This window comes from Hyaena hyaena, unplaced genomic scaffold (assembly GCF_003009895.1).
Source record: "Hyaena hyaena isolate Hyena2069 unplaced genomic scaffold, ASM300989v1 scaffold_54, whole genome shotgun sequence".
Classification (NCBI taxonomy): domain Eukaryota; kingdom Metazoa; phylum Chordata; class Mammalia; order Carnivora; family Hyaenidae; genus Hyaena; species Hyaena hyaena.
The window spans coordinates 3,665,498-3,685,734 of NW_024080685.1; the positions used below are offsets into that span (position 1 = coordinate 3,665,498).

The 20,237-nt window shown below is 43.4% G+C and overlaps 1 protein-coding gene across 1 annotated transcript in view; it reads left to right on the forward strand.

Moving 5' to 3' along the window:
* SHROOM3 (shroom family member 3) overlaps nt 1-20,237 on the forward strand; it is a 304,996-nt gene that overhangs the window by 103,755 nt on the left and 181,004 nt on the right. The gene's annotated exons all lie outside the window — the stretch shown is intronic.

The following is a 20,237-nucleotide window of genomic DNA, read 5'->3' on the forward strand; positions in this document are numbered from 1 at the left end:
TGGGCCGGCGCCCCAACCCTGACCCACCTCCCTGGAAGGGCTGTGTTCAGTACCTTGTTTTTTAAACCCCCATGAGTGGAGCCTGATGCCTCCTCGCCTCCACCCCATTCACCACCTCCCACTCCCCAGGTTTTTTCCATGGGGCATGTGAGGAGGAAGTTGAGTGAAGACATTTCAGTCACCACTTTGTTTTCAGACACTGGCTTTCCCAGCAGGTACTGGCTTGATAGAGCTGTCTCACAGCACTTCCTAAATTTCTAGGTGTAATGAAAGGTGACTCTAATCCCAGCTGTGGTCAGAGCTCTGAGAAGCCTTGTCTCATTGTGGAACTAGAGAAAGCAGTTGGCTTGGAGCTTTATGTGGCATTCCACTAACCTCACCTACACCTCAGCGGTCATCAAAACAAGCGAATTCCTTCTTTTGTTTGTTTTGTTTTGTTTTCCTGGTTGCAACTGTGGTGGCTGTTTTCTTGGAAAAGGTTTGGGTTTTGATTGGGCATAATGCCTTAAAGTAAAACACTTCCCACTCCTGGGAAACCAGCATCTTGGTGGAGGAATTATTTATAAAAAGGGGAGAGGGGTTAAAACAATTTTTTTTTTAGCACTGTTACAAACCAAGCGCGACTCTGTTAGCTCCTTTAACCTCATAAGAATCTTATGTGAGATGGCCACCACTATCCCCACTTATAGGCAAGAGGTTACCTAAATGACTGAAGGCAGCAGAGCTGATAAGTGGAAGAACCAAAGAGAATCTAGATGGATACCCCTGGTTCTGCTTCACCCCACACCACGTGAGAGTTATTACCTTGATCTACTAAGCCCTGTACCTGCATGTTTTGCTTATTTGGATATTTCTACACTAATCAGTTTTTGGCTACCTCACATGGCAACTATATGTGATAATATTTGAGAATGTTCAATTGGCCGGAACTCTAGGAGTCATTCATCACGCTACACTGTGTTCGGGATGTGAAAAGTTACCTAATCTTTTCATCATTCATAAGAGATCCTCTTTTGGGACCATTCACTCTTACATTCATTCATTCCCCAAACTTTATTGAGTGAGCCCTTGTGTAGAAGTTGCTCCCAACCACAAAAACACAGCCCTGGGTGTGGTCTCACTATGTGACTCCTCAGTTCTGGGCTGTGTCTGGTGTCTCTTCAGGGCCATCTAACTAGCCATTGCTTCTCTGATGGCCAGCGATACAGAGTGGCTCAAAGCACAGAGTTAGATCAGGCCCTGGTTCACATTCCAGGGCTGTCATCTATCTGTGTGACCTTGGGCAACTTACTTAACCTCGGAAGATTCAGTTTCCACATCTTTAAATGGAGATTAAAAGATCTACTTTACAGGGTGATTGGAAAGGTGAAATGAAATACTCTGCATACTCATGGTAATAACATGGTTGCAACAGATGCTGCTGCTCTTTGTATTATTATTGGCCAACTGTAGGCATAGGCTCATTCCTTATGGGTCATGATTTGAGTAAAGCAAGCAGTCATCCAAAACATGGTGGCTGATTTCTCAAACAGATGCATGGGAAGACTCAGAACCATGAGGACTATTCCATGTGTCCAGAAAGAGTGCTGAAGGTTCTGAACTCTCTTTGGCACTGAAACCCAAAGCCCACCTTTAGGACACTGGCATTTTATCTGATGAGGAGCAATAGTGGAATCCATATGCTTGATTTGTTTTGATGGGATTCTAGTGATAGATGAACTTCTGGAGAGGGCTGCTCCATGTCTTGCTATGAAAAGTAGTCATGCTGGCCTCCTGTTCTGCCTTCTAGTGGATGATGACATGAGATTTGAATTACTTCTTCTAGCAGAACAGGAACCAGTCTCAGGGTTGAAATCTGGCCTCGTCATTTGCAAGCTTCATGACTTTGGGCCTCTCTAAACCTCATTTTTTTTCATTTATAAAATGGAAGTAGAAATTCTTGCCACAAAAGCACATTATGTGGATTTAATGAATAAAGCAGTAAGTACATAGTAGGTATGCAATATTTGATCATAATTATTCTGGATTGGGTTAGAGGGGCATGCGGTAAAATGGAAGAGTTTTGCCACATTGCCAAACATGCTGATTGCCTGGTTATCAAGAAACCCTTCTTTCCACTCCTGCCCCTCCCACCTCCTTTACTCTCCTGGTGAATTTACTATCATTAAGGGGCTGGTCACCAGCCTTACAGGCACAGTATTGGTTATGACAGTGCCCAGGAGTTCATAAAATTTAGGAAGATTAATTTACATTATCCAAACTCACAAGAAGTTGAAGAATGTATACCACAATGTCAATGTATTAACCAATTTTGAAAAAGATGACTCTAAGTGGAACAAATATCCCAAGCGGTCCAAGAGTCAAAACTTTATCTGACAGGAAAACTAAGAAGTCTGACCATAGTGAGGTCAGGTGGTTGCATGGTGATCTCTGTCAGGGTGAAGGGACAGGCTCTGGGCCCACAGCATGTGCTGGCATCTGCCCTGATGACCAGATGGCCCCGCTTCCACTAGGGCCACATCTGCCCCGCGGCCCAGATGCTCGCACTAGTGAGTGGGACCCTTTCCCCTCTGGACGGCAGGGAGTCATGCTGCCTGAGCCCTGCTCTCCAGTCTCATTTCTTCCCTGTGTCTCCACACCAAATCCCCTCTCTGATTGACACATTCTTTCTTTAGATATGCTAATGTGATCGATAAGGTTACTGGAGAGTCCTTGCATTCCCTGTTTCTGGTGTGGGAAACATTTTGTCTCTAAGATACCTTTTGAATATGTCTTATCTCATCTATTATGTGTTGATTTTTATAGTTGAACTCTCAGAGTTTGAGGAAAAGGAGGCTGTCTTTACTTCTCACACATTCTTAGAGATGGGGATTATAAACGTGCTTTGGTAGACATGGATGGACATTCCTCGGTGACCTTACAGAGAACTGGGTAAATGCAAACCCCTTTGCTCTGGATTAATCTGGCTTTGTATTGAGTAGAGCTGTCATTTTCTTGAGAAGTCTTGCCTTTCTACCTAGGCACATGTCATGTCCTGAGATTTCATTTCCTTCTATTAATTCATGATAGAGTGACTTGTGTATTTCATTAATTAATTTTCCTTCTTTTCCTGAGTGATCTCTGTGCTTTTAAAAATGTTTGAGGTGGCTTCCCGTAAACATAACTGGAGGGTCTGTTTAATAGAGAAATCATTTGTGTAGTGAAAATTTACATATCAGCAGCTCTAAGTGTACCTGCCTCTTTTTCCCTTAAAGTTAGCTTTGGGTAGTTGAGGGCAACACCTCACATCCATCATAAAAATGCCAAGAATGTTAGGCAGAGAAGTGGTGTTTATATATGTTTTGAGAGTATCTTAACCAGTGAGCAAAAACAATCAAATGTAGAAACACCTTCTTTAAAGGCTACAGTGACAAGAGAAATGCAGTCTCGAGTGAGTTGTGGGTCAAAGGCCTTACAAGATCTGCTGACCCATGAAGAAGGCAGAGTTAGTCCTCTAGGAACAGGGAGTGAAGGGGCAGTGGCCTTGCTGCAGGAGCAGAGAATGTATTGGGTGCTGGGTCTACAAAGAGAGGAGTCCCACAGCTAGTGATGGATAAATGGGGGGAAAATCATAAAACAAAAAGGGGACCAAAGAAAAGACCTTCCAGAAGGAAAACAAACATTTTCTTAGCTGAAGGAAAACTGAAGAAAAAAACCTTTGTGGAATGCAAAGCATTTAAATTAGAAAGCAGACATGTACACAAGTAAGAGCTAATACTCCAAACCCTCTTTCAAATCAATAGAGACTTTATTTGACAGATACATGTAAAATACAAGTCTTAGAACCAAGTTAACTGTTACAGTGGAAACAAAGGAAAAGATCTTCAGGTTTAACATTCATGCAGGTGATTCCAGCTGCTTTTAATATAGGGAATACTCATTGCTATTTGCAGATCAACTAAAATTTAAATTAAAAACAAACAAAAATGAAAAAAAAAAAACCCAATAGGCTACAATTCCATTTCAGAATAGACTGTTGGGGTAATTTCTGGGTATTCACCTAAACTCATGTTCTTACCCTGAGTTGAGACTTGGATTCCTATCTTGAATTGGATACTCATTATGTCATTGAGACCAATGGACCTGTAATCCCAATTCTGATCGCCCCACAACCCCCATTTTTCTTGGCAAATCAATCTCCCAACCTTCTGCGTAAAGGTGCCATTTTTGCCCAAAACCATCCTATTCCTAAATCTGATATCAATACTTGGTTGGCCTGTGTAGCTAAGAAAAGTTTTGTGGTATATTTCATGCTAAGTGCTTTGTATTGTTTTGCAAGGCTCACGTAAGTTGTGTGAAGCCATGTGAAAGTCAGTCTCATTCTTTCTAAGAGAGGATGTATGAGATGGTGATGAAGGTTTGAGGCTGCCTGGATATGAAGTCTGATGGCATTAGGTACTAGCTCTGTGACCCTGGGCAAGTCATTTAATCTATCTGAAGATCATGGGATTTAAATGAGAAATGTATGTATGCAGTATATATACCATGGTGATTAAAGCATGAGCTCTCCTGGAAATATAATGCACATTTGTTAAGTAAATTACCTCTTGTGAGAAGTCTACTCTAGCCTCTAGAACATAGCATCTGATTGGAGGTCCCAGTTAACGGGAGAACTGTGGTGAGGAAATGGTCCTTCTGATCATAGGAGGCAGTATGCCTGATTCAGAACTGTAAGTAAATATAAAGATAAAATAAGGGGGAAAGTGAGCCCCTTTTTAGAATGAAATCTTACTCCCAAATCTTCCCAGCATTTCTGCAAATTTAAATAAGCATTTTCCCTCTCCATTCATTATTCTGTGAGTTGATGGTATTGGAAGGGAATGTTTTTTGTTTGTTTGTTTGTTTTTGTTTTTGAATGATTATATGTGTATGAGAAGTAGGAGTAGTTGATCACATTTTACTGAAAAAAGAGGGACAGAAGAGAAAGGGAGGTTGAATTAATTTAAAAAAATAAAAACCCATAAGCATCTGCCTAGAATATGTGAACTGCCTGGTGTAGTGGGACCAAAGTGAGAATCTAGGTTTTGTTACTCTCAGTCCATGGCTCTGCCGGGAGGAAGAAATGAAGGAACTGCATCCATAGATGTGTAGTGACTTGCCCGAGGCCAAATGCTAGTAGCCTAAGTGAGAAGCTTGGTCTTTGAGAACACAGGTCTGGGGGCTCTTGGCATCTCAGTTAGTGGACTAATGCTTTCTACTCACTGCCTCCTCTGTTTAGAAATATTTGCGATGCTTAAAGAAACCGTCAAAACTCGAAAACTAGAAAAACCCAATAAGTTGATTTTTAACTCATCCGTGAAAAAATTGTTAAATGAAGAAGAGATTGCCATTGACCTTGAACTTCCTGTGGGGGTTCAGAAGAAATGCATGTCACTGCTTTGTGCACCCAGGTTCTTCATCGGCTTCTGGAAATAAAGCCATTTGTTCCTTTAGACTTGCTTCCTCCATATAACAAAACTGGGGATGGAATTAAGTTCACCACAGCCCTTGGGCCCACACTCCCCCCCCCCCAAAACCCATCCCACATATCTGAGGGTTAGCAGAATAGTTCTTTTTATAAATGCATGAGATGACATTATTGGAATGGAATGGGATGGGTGGCTCACACACTTGCTACCTCTGTGTCAGATTTCTGTGACACAGAATTCTTTCTAATGTCTAGACTGAGTTGTGAGATATAGCTCATTTAGGATTTGCAAGTTAGTGATCTCAAAAGAAGTATCTGGTAACAGAATGCATTTTAAGGCCTTTTTGTTTTATTTTATTTTTTTTTAAATTTTAGAGAGAGTACATGCAACAGGGGGGAGAGGGGCAGAGGGAGAGAGAAAGAAGAGAGAGAGAGAGAGAGAGAATCTTATGCAGGCTCCGTGCTCAGCATGGAGCCCAATGTGGGGCTCAATCCCACCACCCTGAGATCTGGGATTGTGGCCCAAACCAAAATCAAAAGTTGGACACTCAACCAAGTGAGCCACCCAGCAGCTCCAAGACTCTTTTAAAAGATACAAAAATGAGCTCTATTAACTATTAATTTAAAAAAAAAAGGATTTTCAAATAAGTTCCTTTTTCAACTCATGGTTATGGTTTACAAAAGAAAATCATTTCTTCCCTCCCCTTCTTCACCTCCCCTCTGTTCCCTACTACCTGCCTGAGTCTATCCCCTTAGAAAGCATCTGTATTTTTGGCCCACAGACACATGAAACGATGCTCAGCATCCCTCCTCATCAGGGAAATACAAATCAAAACCACACTGAGATACCACCTCACGCCAGTCAGAGTGGCTAAAATGAGCAAATCAGAGAACTCTAGATGCTGGCGAGGATGTGGAGAAACGGGCACCCTCCTGCACTGTTGGTGGGAATGTAAACTGGTACAGCCCCTCTGGAAAACAGTGTGGAGGTTCCTCAGGAAACTAACAATAGAACTCCCTTATGACCCAGCAATAGCACTGCTAGGAATTTACCCAAGGGATACAGAAATGCTGAGGCATAGGAGCACATGTACCCCAATGTTCATAGCAGCACTCTCCACAATAGCCAAAACATGGAAAGAGCCTAAGTGTCCATCAAAGGACGAATGGATCAAGAAGATGTGGTTTATCTATACCACGGAATACTACATGGCAATGAGAAACAATGAAATCTGGCCATGTGTAGCAACATGGATGGACCTTGAGGGTGTTATGCTGAGCGAAATAAGTCAGGCAGAGAAGGACAAATACCATATGTTTGCACGTAAAGGAGGATTAGGAGGAACTTGACAGAGGACCAAGGGGGAGAAGAAGGGCGGAAATGGTGGGGGAAAGGGAGAGAGGCAAACCATGAGAGACTCTTGAATGCTGACAAAAACTGAGGACTGATGGATGTGGGGGGGAGGGGGGATGGGCATGGAGGAGGGCACTTTGGGGATGAGCACTGAGTGTTATGTAGAAACTAATTTGACAATAAACTATTTGTAAAAAAAAAAAAAGAAAGCATCTGTATTTTTAAAACAAGTTAGATTAACCCCTGATGTCTCTTTTTAACTAATTTAAGGCAATTTAAGAAAATGATTTATTAGGAACTTTAAAAAGTACAGAACTCCCGATTTTAAAAGCAACAAAGTTTGAAGGACGGGTTAAACTTACCTAGAACATAAAAAGCATCTGTTTTGTCCTTACAAATGGACAATCTCCATACCAGATTATGCGAACACCAGGTTGCCAGTTCTCAGGTATGAAATGGTAAGCGGCATGCCAAAGGGGAGGCCCTGTCACTTGGACTCTAATCTCCAATTTGTGTCATGGGCACAAGTCAATCTCTCTGAGACTAAGTTTCCTCTTAAAGTGGAGAACTCCCTACTGAGTTGCTATAATGATATTTGAAAATGATTCATTGTAATAAAATATCAAATCATTATTCCATGAGGAGTATGCATTGTACAATTTTGGCTCATGGAAATGTACCTGACTACATTCTCTTTTGATCTATTTTTTTAATGTTTAATTATTTTTTGAGGGGGAGAGATTGAGCGTGGGGAAGGATGGGAGAGGGCAAAGAGAGAGAGGGAGACAGAGGATCTGAAATGGGCTCTACGCTGACAGCAGTGAGCCTGACGAGGGGCTTGAACTCAAGAACCGGAGATCATGACCCTAGCTGAAGTCGGACATGCAACCGACTGAGCCACCCAGACACCCCGATTTTTCTATTTAATGCATGGATTTGACTTATTTGTGGAAATGAGAATCTATGAATTTTAAAGTTTCTGATTATAACCATTTTGCTCGAAGGAAATTTAATTTAATTTTTTTTAAAAAATTTTTTTAGTGTTTTTATTTATTTTTAGGAGAGAGAGACAGCGTGAGCAGGGGAGGGTCAGAGAGAGAGGGAGGCACAGACTGAAACAGGCTCCAGGCTCTGAGCTGGCAGTCAGCACAGAGCCCGACGCGGGGCCCGAACCCACGAACCGCGAGATCATGACCTAAGCGAAAGTCGGACACTTAACCGACTAAGCCACCCAGGCGCCCCTCGAAGGAAATTTAATTTTAAAGGACAGTGTCAATTAGGCCCAAGTTCAGAGTGGGATTTTTTTTAAAGACCTTCTCCTGGAAAACTTCAATAAAAAGAGTTCTGATTCTAAAACAAGTCACAAGTCGTGGCTCACTGGTGAGAGGCTGAGCTACAGAAGAGGGGACCCTCAGGCTGCAGACAGGGCTTTCTGGGAAGTGGCTTTCACCTGCCGGTGCATCTTTGTGCCACTGAATTAAATCCTTAGGTTATATAAACACACGCAGCACAGGCTGAACACTTTGAAGATGTAATGTTCTCTAGACAGCACGGTATGTGGCCTTTGGGAAAACAATGATGTCAAAAGATAACTTTCAAGTGGGCAGGCAGGAGGAGCTGAGGGCGATTAGAAAAGGAGCAATGATCTTTTTAGAGACTGTTCTTGAAGCTCCAGGTACTTGCCTCTGTGCACAACACAGGTGGCTCCCTCCGCCTTACCTGCACACAGAAGCCAGATGAGAAAGAGGTGTGCAAGTCCTGAGATTTGCCTCTCAAGATATGGAAAGGGGCTCCATGCTGTGCTCTGTGGCTGAGTCCTCTGTGGAGGTAGAAGGGGGTGTGTTACAGCCGCGCCCTCTCAGGAGAGTATGCAGCTCTAGTGGTGGCTAGGATGGTGGGTAGGATCACTCTTGTGCCTTCTGTGTTGGAAGCTCTTCATGCCTCACAGGATACCTCCCACCCCCACCGGCCCGCCTAGCACTTGTGATGACCTTCTTGTCTCCACCCCGTGCCCAGTGACCCTCACCATGACTTCGCCTGTCCTTCCCGCTCTTTTGGCCTTTGCAGTTCTTAATCTGAGCAAAGGGCCGGCACATAGCTGAATGTGAATGCAAATCCCCAAGCTGCAGTATGGTCCGCATCCCGTCTCGGGACCCAGGGTTAGGCTTCCCCAGAGAGGGAATCAGTATAACTGAGAACTGTGGTAACTTACCCTTGAAACATTTTTTCCGCTTGAGCAAGTGGTGGAGAGGAGGGGAAGGAGGCAGCTGCAGTGGCCTTCGACCCCCAGAAACTGTTCCGAGAGGCCTGGCATCATGGGAATTTGCTCAGTATGCTTTGAGGAGGTATTTCAATCCTGCTGGGACCATACTCAGAGCAGTTTTTGGTTCCCCTGGGGTCCTAGGTTTGAATGTCACTGTCTAGAAGTATAGTATTTGATTTCCTAACCAGTTGTTCCTTCCCATGGAAAATTCATGTAACACATTATTAGGTTTCCTGAGAGGTATGCAATAAGACTCCCTTACTGTAATGAGAAAAGGGACATTTTTTTTCCTGTAGCCCATAATGATAACCACTATTTTTATTCAGTGGATTACATATGCTCACTGGCTATGCACTGAACGCTAGCTGCATGCAAAGGAATGCTGTACTGTTTCCCAATGAAGGAGGTTTGATGATGAAAGACCCGGTTTCATTCCTGGGATAACATGGTTTGACTTTGAACAAATGTATTCCAAGCAGGAGTCACCACTCCATGCCCCACCATCAAAGAATGGCACTCAAATATCTGTCTGAGCCTTTACAAAGGATATGAAATCTGAGTTCTGAGATCACTCAGAAGTTATGGGGGCATCCTTTCCCCTGGTTCCAAATGTGGGTATACACACCCAGATATATACCCAGATAAGTCTGGGTAATTCCAATTTAGAATATGAACCAAATGTTTGTAATTCTGCACCCTTGATTCAAAATGGCTTAAAGCTGCTCTTTCTCAAACTTGGCTACATTGGAATTTATATAGGAAGTTAATAAAAAACAAACCAATACTCAGGTTTCATGCCTAGAGTTCTAATTGACTTGGTATAGGGTATAACCTAGCATGGACATTTTAAAAGCTGCCTGGGTGATCCTGTTGTGCAAAGTTTGAGAACCAGGGGTTTAAGCTGTAAGTCAAAGTGATAAAGAGAAACAACAACGAGGCAGGAACTAAGAGGTAAAAGAAAAACACATAGTGCAAGGGGACATTTGGGTAGTAGCAGGAGGAGAACCAGGAAGGCAGACCAGGGGAGGCAAGGAGCAGACCAGAGCCTGGTTCACACAGGGAATTGAAGAGCAAACATGAAGACCCCTGCTTCATAGATTTCAGGACTGTCTAGGATCCAGAGAGGCCTGCTGGGGAAGGGCCACCCCACCAGTGGCTTCTGTTCTTGCATTTTTGTGAGACCTGTTTCTCATTGCTGCTACATGGAGGTGGAATTTTTTTGAGAGCTCACTAAGAGATGTTGCTACTGATAAGTGGGTGTGGGCAGGGGAGGGGTTGTCCCTGGGCAGCATTTGTTCTGCCTCCCACCCACCCTACCCCTCCCCGTGAATGTCTGCGACCTGAGCTCTTACCACATGCCATTTCATCGGGGGAGCTCATTTTTGCCAACAGGTGTGGGGGCCATCCAGCTGTTTTGAGCAAGTAAACCCATACCCATTATGCCATAGGTGCCATATTCAGTCTACATGTCATTTCTGGATGGTGTCCCCATTAAAGAAAGATGGCTTGCTCCATGCCATTGAACTTATTCGATCTAATGGGACATGCTTCATGAAGACAAAGTCAAGAGGTGCTGGAGTTGAACGAGCATGTGAACATCGATCTATCTTCATGGAATATTCATTTACCTTTTCAGTTCCTGGTTTTTTAAAAATGACACTTTGGATAGCCTTAGCACAAATCCCACACTTCTTGGGAATGATGGGTAGAGAAATGGTTTCCAGAAAGAATTGAATCCATTGTTGAATACACTACATGTGTCCTCAGTGGGAAATCCAAGCTTCCTGGCAGTTTTGTCCTGTTCTGGATAATTCCATTGTTTTACTGTCCACTTTCCTTCCAGATTACATATTTTTATGTCTTATTTAAGTATAATGGCTCTAAGATCACAGGTGTCCTACTAAAGTCCTGGGAAGAAGCTTAAAATAATAGGTTTGGAAGCACTAAGAGCCCTATGCAGGCTCAGCCTTCAAAAGTCAGAGAACCCACTGGGTCTGGCTGAGTTGAGATGACCCCTCAGGACCCAAAGTGGGCTCTGCACTCACAGGGTGACAGTAACAAGCCTAACTCAAACCCACGAACTGTGTGATCATGACCTGAGCTGAAGTCAGACGCTCAACAGACTGAGCCACCCAGGCACCCCTTTGACCACTGCTATTTAAGGTGATGACCCCAAATATGTATTTGTTACCACCTGTCTTCTAATGGTTCTATTGCCTCTGGAGTCCTAGCATGTGGCAGTCTTGAAGAGCCTTGTTAGTCCTTGATAAAATAATAGCTCTAAGACCGGCCTCTTTGCCCCTTTGCCTGTGTTACTAAAATGTTTGTTCCAACTGCCTCTCCAGTTGAGAGGCTCACTCTCTCTTCCCTAGCTGCTGGCCTGCTGGCGTAGCACAGTCGACCCTTGAACAACAGGAGTTTGGACTGCTCGGGTCCACTTATACATGGATTGTTTTCAATAAATATAGTACTGTACAAGTATTGTCCCTTCCTTATGATTCCCTTTTCTCTAGCTTACTGTATTGTAGCAATACCGTTTATAATCCATATAACATACAAAATTTATCGATAGACTGTTCTCAGTAAGGCTTCCAGTCAACAGTAGTCTATGAGTAGTTAAGTTTTTGGAGAGTCAAATGTTAGATTTTTGACTGTGTAGACAGCGGACATCCCTAAGCCCTGTGAGGTTTGAGGGTCAACTGTAACAGTTTGTCAGTGCATTAAAAAAATACAAATTTTCCACGTCCTCTTTATTCTGCTGTCGGATTCCTGCCTAATGTTGTTTGCTTAGTGGGTAGGAGGTGTAAAATAATCCTGGGGGGATGGTTGCTTGGTGAGTGTGTTTATTGTCTATGTAGGAAGGTTGCTATATTGTTTTCACGAAGACTGTGGTTCCAAGGAACATTTTTAGAATTTAAAAAAAAGTTTTAAGTTTATTTATTTATTTTGAGAGAGACAGAAAGAGAACACAAGCATGGGAGGGGCAGAGAGAGAGAGGGACAGAGGATCCAAAGCAGGCTCTATGCTGACAGCAGAAAGAACTCAAGCCCAAGGTCTGACTCAAGCCCAAGAACCTCAAGATCATGACCTGAGCCAAGGTCACTCAATTGCCTAAGCCACCCAGGCACCCCTAAGGAGCATTTCTAAAAGGATTCTTTGGAATGTTTCTTTAAAGGTGCCTCTTAGGAATCAGCCGTTTTTAACTATCACTTTTGAATAAGCAGGGCCTGAAAGCCCTGGACACCTAAAACAGTCTTTCATAACATAGTCACAGGAGTGAGACATTTTCATAAGCTTTCGTCCTTCACCTGCATAACTGAAAGGAGCAAGTAGTGAAAGAGAACCATTGTTTTTTCCCTACTGGTTGCCATGTAACTTAAGTTTTTTATTATTTTTTTAAAGTTTTATTTGTTTAAGTAATCTCTAAACCCAACGTGGGGCTCAAAGTCATGACCCCAAGATCAAGAGTCACCTGCTCTTCTGAATGAGCCAGCCAGGTGCCCCACTTAAGTTTCTTTTTTTTGAACAATTTAAAAAATTATTTATTTAGAAAAATAAATTTAAAAAGTTGTTATTATGCCCTTTTGATTTGCCCCCTCACTTCCTTTAGGTATTTGCTCAAATGTCAGCCTTCCATGTACAGCAAATTAAAAATTGGAGTCCCGCACCCCTGGGTGACTCAGTCAGTTGTGTGTCCAACTCTTGATTTCAGGTCAGGTCATGATCCCAGGGTCATGGGATCAAGTCCCACATCAGACTCTGTGCTCAGTGTGGAGCATGCTTGGGATTTTCTTTCTCTCCTCCCTATACCTCCCCCACTCGTGCTCTCTCTCTCAAATAAAAAAATAATAATTAAAAAAATAAAAACTTGCAGCCCCTTTCTTGCTATATCCGTAACACCCCTTCTTCTTCTTCTTCTTCTTCTTCTTCTTCTTCTTCTTCTTCTTCTTCTTCTTCTTCTTCTTCTTCTTCTTCTCCTCCTCCTCCTCCTCCTCCTCCTCCTTCACCTCCTCCTCCTCCTCCTCCTTCTTCTTCTTCACCTATGAGATATACACTCACAAAGTCATCCATCCTGCTTCCTTTCATTAGAATATAAAGTCCATACTGGTAGAGGTTTTGTTCAGTATGGTGTCCTCAGTGCCTGGAATGGTTCCCGGCACATGATCTGTGCTCACCAGATGTCTGTGAAATGAACACAAAACCATACCCAATAGCAGTGAGGAGGCATGGTGGTTATATGCACAGGCTCTCAGCAAGTTTGTGTGACTTGGAATCCCAGCTTTACCACTTGTTGGTTGAGGGCCTTAACCTCTACCTTAGTTTCACTGTCTCCAGAAGGGGCATAATAACAATATCTCCCTTGCTGGTATAGTAAGTTGCTGTATAAATGTTGGCTACTGTGAATTATGTCATTAGACAGGGTAGTCCTTTTTCTTACATTAAAAGTTCACTGGGCAGGTTGGGCTCACCCTCACTGCTCTCTCTGTTCTCTCATGGTTAAGAATCTCATCACTGAACTGACCACACTTTTCACCTGTATCCTCCACCCAAGAAGGATTATATTTGAAAGTGTATGTCTCCTCTCTGTGAAATGAGATGGACCAAATTCCCTCCCCTATGCCCCATGCCTCCCGTTAGTAAGGTAGCCTTCTGGGGCTCTTGCCTGGGAGTTAGGTCCTGGAAAGTCGACTTTCAGTGGCCTTTCTTTGTCCTCCAGCTCTTCCAGCCTTACTGGAATGTGGTCCTTGAAGCCACCTTGTCACACGGAGGTTTACATTCCTTCCCGAAGCCCCCTACTCCAGCAGCAGTGCTATGCAGTGGTTAGAGATCTGCCTTTGACTCTGATGGAGCTTGGTGTACAACCCACTCCTTACTCTTGACTTCTGGGCCAACTGACTTTCCCCTTTCACTTCCCTTGTTTTTCCTCTGGGAAGTGAAGACAATCATCCCTACTTTGTATGAAGGTTGCAACAATAAAGACAGCATACGCCAAGGAAAACACAACGTGGCTTTAGGTTTGGTGCACTTCTATCCAATCACTGAATAGTCACCCATTAGATGCTGCACCTGCTGCTTACTTACTACGTGTTAGGTGGAGGCATTCCCATCCTTTTCTTCCCTTTTTTTTTTTTAAGTGTATTTATTCTGAGAGAGAGAGAGAGAGAGCAAGAGGTGATCTACTTGTGGCTGTAGATGTAGAAGAACTTTAGTATAGGAGGGGACAGGTTAGGTCACTGGCAGAGCCCCTCTTCTGACCCCCAAGAAGAATCATTCTGAAGAAACTGCTACCTGCTTTCTATAAGTTGACAGCCCCAGAAATGGAAGGATTCAGCCTTAGGTCACAGGACTAGAAACACAAGCTGAGGAGGAGAAGCCAAGTTTTCTACCACCAAGTTGGCTATGTCAGGGCATACATACGTAACGACTCCAATGCCAGAGTTCTGCTGTGCCTCAATCTTATGGCTTTTCCTTTCCGATAGAAAAGAATTGATCATTTGGTGTGTTCATGTTTTATGCAATGATTTTCACTTCTCACTCTTCAGCATCTTTCATGCTTTCCTATCTTCTTCCTGTAGCAGTTTTTCCTCAACGTGTGAACTTTAATGTTTATTTATTTTTGAAAGAGAGTGGGGTTTGGGGAGGGGCAGAAAGAGAAGAGGACAGAGGATCCGAAGTGGGCCCTGTGCTGAGAGCAGAGAGCCCGATGTGGGGCTCGAACTCACAAACCTTGAGATCGTGACTTGAGCTGAAGTTGGACGCCTAACCCACGGAGCCACCCAGTCATCCCTCAAAGTGTGAACTTTAGATGACTTCCCTCAAAATCAGCTGTGGTGCCTGTTTGCCTGTTTAACATGCAAATCTCTGTACTCTTCCTTAAATCAGACTCTGAGGGCTGGGGGTTGAGGGTGGGGGAGCCTGCTTTTTAACAAACCTGACAAGTGACTTTGCCAGCAGCTTTCACCTGCTGCAGCCGCCATTCCTATGGATCTTCCCTAGTCTCTTTAGCCCACAAAGGACCCAAAAGGATGGGATCTCCTGGTTATTCCTTGGAATAAAAGACACGCTTCATGCCCCTTCTTGGCCATTATGTATAAGTAAAATTCAAAATTCACATTTTCAAGTTGAGAGATCGAAGATGGTTCTTCTCTTTACTCTTTGACAGACATTTTAGAACACAACCAAATACACAGAAATATTCCAAAATAGCAAAAATATGGGGCTTGCCTTCTTTCCAAAGGCATAGCAGCCTGCAGCAGTTTCTAAAAATAGACCTTTCTGGTACAGGTCACTAGGCAGGAATGGCCTCCGTGTCACTCTGTTTACATAGTTTCACATCTGACACCTTCATAACAACAGGGCTGACTTGGTGAGGCGTGAGGACCGACACAGGTCTGTGGGAATTCATGGTAAGTGCGTCCCGGGGCTGCAGCCCCACGAACATTCAACAGCATCCCTACTGAGACCAGCAGTGTTTGGATTAAGGGCCCTTTCAACCTTTTCTTCTTGATTCGTTATCCCCTTTCCATCACTGTCTCAAAGTCAGGGCCAGAGGTCAAAAATTCCAGGTCCTTCTACAAGATACTAACGAACAGAAAAATAAACTCTTGTTCAGGAATTTAAGACCCACAGTATTTTGTTTTGTTTTATTTAATCTGTCTTGCATTTTTCCTCTTTGCAAACATGTACGTTTACAAGGCATCATATTGTTGCAAATTTAATTTTGAGACCTTTCAGTAAAAATGTTCTGAGAAGGCTGACTTATCCTTGACCTTTTTAGAACAGCCCTCCAATAGTGAGAGGTCTTTTCTTTTTGTGTAATAATTCATGGACACTCCTGTCCTGTCCCCTGAAAGCAGACAACGTGGGTGGTATTAGAATTAAATTTTCCTGGGATTAACATTCTAAAATTAAGGAAAGAGGATAAAAGAATAGGGGCACTTGACACTGAATTTACATGAGGTAATTGAACCAGACCAACTGGGCAGTCACATTTGTAAGATTCAGAGTAGCTTCTGAAGAAGTGGATTAATTCAGATCAGATATAGTAATCAATTCTGCTTTACAAGGTTGCCTGCTGCCTTTAAATAAGAAATTCTAGGAAGCTCTCACCTGTTGGCTTTGACCGTTCCAAGCATTTCATCCTCCCATTTAATTCTTACAACAACCCATGAATTGGGTGTTATTATTATGCTACTTTAATATGTCAGGAACCAGACATTCCATCGTGCAGCCTGGCCAAGGGGGCACATTTATTAAGTGTGGATTTGAACTCCAGTCCATCTGATACAAGAGCCCCAACATTTAAGCCAGTAGGTGTGCAGAGGAGCTAGTTTTCTGTAATTACTTAAACCCCTGAAACAACATGGGTTCTTCAGCCTCTGGGTGATCACAGTTTGATTCATCCAATGCTTTTATTTGTTTTGCTTTAAAGACAGTTACACACTGGTGCCTTTTGTTTTCCCTGCAGTGTTGATTCACATTCCCTTAAATAAATTAACCTTCTCATCTTGTCTAATTCATTTGATGGGCTCAAGTCCACATGCCAGTCAAAACAGAAATGGGAGAAACAACACAGCAAGAAGGGAGAAGTGACGGGGGTGGTGGGGGTTATGGTTATTAAGAAATCAATACAAGGGCGCCTGGGTGGCTCAGTCGGTTAGGTGTCTGACACTTGATTTCATTCGGCTCAGGTCATGATCTCATGGTTCGTGAGATGGAGCCCCATGTTGGACTCTGTGCTGACAATGTGGAGACTGCTTGGGTTCTCTCTCTCCCTCTCTCTCTGCCTCTCTGTCTCTGTCTCTCTCCCTCACAAAATAAATAAATAAACTAAAAAAAAAAGGAATCAATATAGCCCATCATTTTTATTTTCCTCCAAAACAAAATTCCCCACAGCTTTATTTCAATCACAATTTGTTCTATAATTTTAAATGGTTATGGTACTTGATTAATATGGAAAGTTTGGCACATTCATCATTTTGTAAGAGAACATTGAGAGCGTATCACTTCTTTCACACATAGTAGACAGTAGACAGTCAATAAATGATGCTGGGTTTAAGTGTTAGCTTTATGAGTACTGACTCGTAGCCCTAGAAAACACCATCCACTGCAGATTGACTCACCTGAGGTCTGATCCATCCTCTAGAGAAGATGAAATCTATCTTTATGCCCTGTTCTTCCCAGCACCCTAATGAATCCCCCTGGCTTCCCCCGGTTCCAGGACCCACTGCTCTGCACATCCACCCCATCTGGCTCAAATTTTTCCTCGCCTAGGAATTGTTCCTTCATGTCTGTCTCTTTCCTGGTTCCTCATTCAAACTTACCTTTCCCTTCCTCACTTTCTCAGAGTCTTCCTGGGGGATGACTTGCTGAGCTCCAAAGACATTGGCTAAGAACACCCAAAGTCCTTTGAGAACAATATAATCTTACCCTAATATCAAATAGCAGTAATAAAACTATTATTCATATTTTTAAAAGTCATTTTGCAGGTAATCAAGATGATGTTACCTCTGTGACAAATTGGCTGGAGATGTGGATAGATAGGTGGGTCTTCTCATTAGAAGCCTTGAAGTCATGGGCAGAAGGTGACCTCTACCTCAAAAGGTTGGCCTTGGTTAAGTCAGCCTGTGTGGCTGACACAGCTCTGAGGAGTGGCCAGAGACTATGCCCTGGAGATGTGGGTTAGAGGATACATCATATATCCTCACAGAATAGTTGAAATGCCCATTTCACAATTTTGGAAATCATCTTACAGGTGTGTTATAACAATTCAAATGTGAATGTCCATGTTTGGATATAGTGAAAAGAAGGCTATTGGAATGTTTCAGGTTGGATTTGCCCCTTTGTATATTGTCTACAGGGAGGGTTTTATGCTCAGCTAGTTCACTGCTATTCCACTGTTTCTGGAATAATAAACTGGCTTCAGTCCTGGCTTCAAAACCAGGCTTCACGGATTGGGATTTAGCTCTCTGGCAATTGCCCTCAAGTGGTGCAATAATGAGACAGTGTAATGATTGAGATTTGTGGACTGAAGTAAGCAGTGCGGCAAGGGGATGTTCTAATAACCACGGATACGCACGCCATAGTAAGTCACACGCAGGGCTGACACATTTAGCAAATCAACATACCCAGTTACATTTGAATTTCAGATAACAATTTTTTATTAAAAGTATGTCCCTGATTTTATCTAACAACCCTAGTCAAATGATACCTCAGACATACGGGAAAAAAGCAGTTCTTGGGGCACCTGGGTGGCTCAGTTGGTTAAGCCTCTGACTTCAGTTCAGGTCTTATGGCTGGTAGGTTCGAGCCCCGTGTTGGGCTCCGTGCTGACAACTCAGAGCCTGGAGCTTGCTTCGGATTCTGTGTCTCCCTCTCTCTCTGCCCCCCACCCCTCACACTATGTCTCTCTCTCAAAAGTGAGTCAACAGTTAAAAAAATTTTTTTTAAATGTGATTCTTTATTCTGTCAGAACTTAATCTGGTATTCCTCATAAACTCATGCTTGCTGGTTAGCAAGGAAACAAAACAATATACATTTTAATCCCAGCCAAATTAGAAGCGAGGCTGGTCTAATGGTTGGAATAGTCCCTTGAAGTAATGCTCTGTCTCTTAACATACATCGCCTGCCCCCTTTCTCAGATGTCATCTTTTGTTCCAACTGCCCGGCTGCTTTGCCAAAATAGTGTCCGAGGGTTTGGGGCAGTGACGAGTGCAGGTCTTTGAGCACGCTGTCCCCTGGTGTCTCGGCTGTGTCGGTCTTCCTGGTCACTGTGTGCAGAGTTGGACTGAGTCGTGCCCCTGGGGATCGCTAGTTACTCCCACTGGCAGATGCAGTCTGCCGTGTTCCCATTCGCTTCAGACACAGCGTCTGCCAAGTTCCCCACCTCAGCAACGCCCCTCCCAGGGGTCTGCCCCAGGATCATCTCACACCTTCACAACTGCTCATTCCAAGTCCACCGGCTGGCATCTCACGTCTGCCTACATCGAGGTGAGCCAATGCCTCCTCACGGTGAGCTTTCCCTAGAGCCTCAAAGGGAGCGATGGAGCCGAGAGACCCCTGCTTCCTAAAAATCCCCCTCACTTACCTCACGTGCTTGCTGTCTTCTCCTTGAGGCCAGAGAGGCGAAGGCAGACATAGTTCCCACAGCTTTGTTCTGACTTGCCACCGTCTACCCCTCATTCCCACAATGCCCTGGGATCACAAAGACTGGACTTTCTCACTATTCTTACTCTGCTCTGTGCCTCCTCTCTTAGGTGGGACGGGTAGCCTTGTTGCACCATGACAAATATTTGGTGTTGGTTCTCAAAAGCGTGGTCACTGACCAGGAACTCCTGTGAAATTCGAGTTCTTTGGCCTCACTCTAAATACTACTATACTATATCCGATATTCTAGGGTTTGGGCCTAGCAGCTGGTGGTTTACCAAGCTTCCCAGGTGATTCCAATGCACTGTGAATGCATTCCAATGCACAGCTATCAGGGTTTCAACAAATTTTCTCAGCCCCTTTGCTTATGGTTTTCAAGCCTTAAGTCTTATTAAATACACAAGTACTCCCCCTCCATCTAGTTGATTTATTAACTTGCTAGATAAACTGGAAACAGGTTACAGTTACAAACAAGGAATTTGCAGCCTTAAAGAGGATGAAATTCCATGCTGCAGCGTGGATGACCCTTGAGGACGTTATTGCTGAATGAAACGAGCAGGCACAAAAAGACAAATACTGTCTGCTCCACTTATGGGAACAGTAGTCCACGCTCATAGATATGGAAAGTAGAATGGTGGTTGCCAGGGGCGGGGCAGGCAGAGGGGCCTGGGGAGTTATTGTTTTATGGTTACAGAGCTTCAGTTCTGTAAGATGAAAGGAATCCTGAACACACACTGAATCACACACTTAAAAACGGTTAAGATGGTAACTTTTATGTTATGTGTATTTCACCACAATTAAAATATTTCACTTGAAAATAAAATTTAAAAAAAGAATACCACGACTAAAGCGAAAATTAATGTCGTGGGTTAAAAATAGCTTAAGTTCTTAAGCCAACAGGTATGGATTTGAGGAAAGGTCGCGTGGCTCACTCAGCTTGTTGCCCATGGAACATAATCCTGGATCTGAGAGCTCAGATGTAAATTTTGGAACAGATGCTCTGGGTAAATCTGGATGTTTTACCAGAT